Genomic DNA, 2200 nt, shown 5'->3' with positions numbered 1-2200 from the left:
AATTTCGGAATTTTCAGCGCGGGTCCCACGATTCCCGTTTTGACTTCAAAATTGACTCGTCTCCATTTGTTGTGATTTTGGTGTCTAAACGACTGTAATAACGTTGTGATCCTATTTTTGATAGCGGGGCAGCGTTTCAAGGACGTTCGGAAAGGGAAAGCTCCGGAGAAGTTATTTTGGAGCTCGTGTGATTGGCCTACAGGTAGGCTACGGTTTTCCTCTCTTAGATTGAACTCGAAAATGTGAATGCATGTTGATTAGTTGGGATTTGGGTTGGGTAGTTATTGAATCATGCATAGGTGATTAGAAATCATGTTTTCGGCCTATTTCGAGAATTATCGGGTAACTGTGAGCATGCTTTGTGTTATTAATGGACCCTCCTCTCTATGTGGAGTGCTTGCATGCTTAATTATTATTTATTTGAAGCATGTTGGGCCTTAGTTTAGGTTTGACTAGGGCTTGCCTTAGAAATACATGATTCGGATCCGATAGGCCTTAGTTTTGCCCCGACGTCGCTCGGCCGGCTTAAATCCCTGTAGACTGGTGTAGCAGACTTGAGTCTGATAGTTTGGGCCTTAGTTAGGCGATACTCTTTGTCCGACTATAGTTATCCTTATTTTCCCCGATGTTACGGCTTCACGAGTTACATCAGCAACACTAGTTCTACTTCGCGATTTGAATTTGGTTCCAAGGACTTTCATTGATTGGCTATGTGTGGACGGCGTTTCACGGACATTTATGAGTATGGATCGATTGGGACTCTTTCAACAGCTACGTTGGCACCTTTATAGAGCATCCGGTTAGAGTTCCGGCCTCTATTGCCCAGTTACTTATATAGAGCATCGGTTTAGAGTTCCGGCCTCTATTGCTCAGATACTTATATAGAGCATCCGGTTAGAGTTCTGACCTCTTATACTTGTTACTTGTGATTGGTTACTTAGGTACTTTTGGTGAGCATCCGGTTCGAGGTCCGGCCTCCGTACTGTCAGATTCTACTAATTAGGGTTGAGGTTCTGGTTCGATGTTCTTCGTTCATGGGTTCTTTTATGCAATTCTCTTTAGTTATAGTTATTATGTGTACTCGTCGGGCTTATGGGGGTCCGTTCGGGTTTTTATTTAACTTGCGCACGAGTGTACCTTCTGGGCTTATGGGGGCCCAGTTAGGTGTAGTTAGCTTATAGATTACTTTAGTTAGTTCTTTGTACACTCGTGTGCATTCCCTTGTTAGTTAGATTTTAGTTCTTGACTTCGGTTTGTGTTATTCCTTCTTTTCATACTGCCTTTACTTTTCAAGTTCAGTCGGTCTATGATGCCTACTGGGTACCAGCTGTTTTGGTACTCATGCTACGCTCTGCATCTGGCCTATGATGCCTACTGGGTACCGGTTGTTTTGGTACTCATGCTACGCTCTACATCTGTTTCGTGATGTAGGTCCGGGCACTAGTAGCCAGCGTTGATCGAGCTTGGAGCAGACTGATCCGGAGACGGGAGTGAGCACACGACGTTTTGTACTATTTCAGTCTCCATCTGTATATATAGACTTGTCTTTTACCTTTCGAGACAGTCCAGTCTCTGTTGTCCACTTTTGGGACTTGTACTCATTTTGTTAGTAGCTCTGTACTAGTGACTTCCAGGTTCTGGGAGGGATCTTTATTTGTATATATGTTTTTGGTTTGCTTCCGCTTGTTTATATTGTTATTTGCCTACTCTTGTTTAGTTTCTACCCTCAGACCCATTACTTGTTGTTCCGGTTTACGGGTTGGCTTACCTACTGGTGGGTAGTAGGTGCCATCATGACTTGAGAAATTGGGTCGTGACAAGTTGGTATCAGAGCCCCAGGTTTATCGGTCTCACTTGTACAGAGCTAACGTCTAGTAGAGTCCTGCATATCGGTGCGGAGACGTCCGTAAGTTATCTTCGGGAGGCTACAGGATGTCCTTAGGAAAATTTCCTCTTTTGTTTCCCTTTCGTGCATCGTGTGTCTTATTGGTTTCTGGAAATCTCACTTATTTCACTCTTTCGCAGGATGGCTCGCACGCGAGGTGGCGCGGCCAGGGGTAGCGCACCCGGGTCTGCAAGCAGAGCCTCAGCCTGGGGTAGACGCCGTCCCTGAGGTCGAGGCAGGGCCGTAGCACCAGCCCCAGATAGGGAGGAGGAGCCTCAGGCAGCATATGTACCTCCACAGCCGGTGGCAGCCCAG

Source organism: Solanum tuberosum, unplaced genomic scaffold, assembly GCF_000226075.1.
Source record: "Solanum tuberosum cultivar DM 1-3 516 R44 unplaced genomic scaffold, SolTub_3.0 scf00331, whole genome shotgun sequence".
In the NCBI taxonomy this organism is placed as follows: domain Eukaryota; kingdom Viridiplantae; phylum Streptophyta; class Magnoliopsida; order Solanales; family Solanaceae; genus Solanum; species Solanum tuberosum.
Note: the sequence above shows the minus strand (reverse complement) of the source record.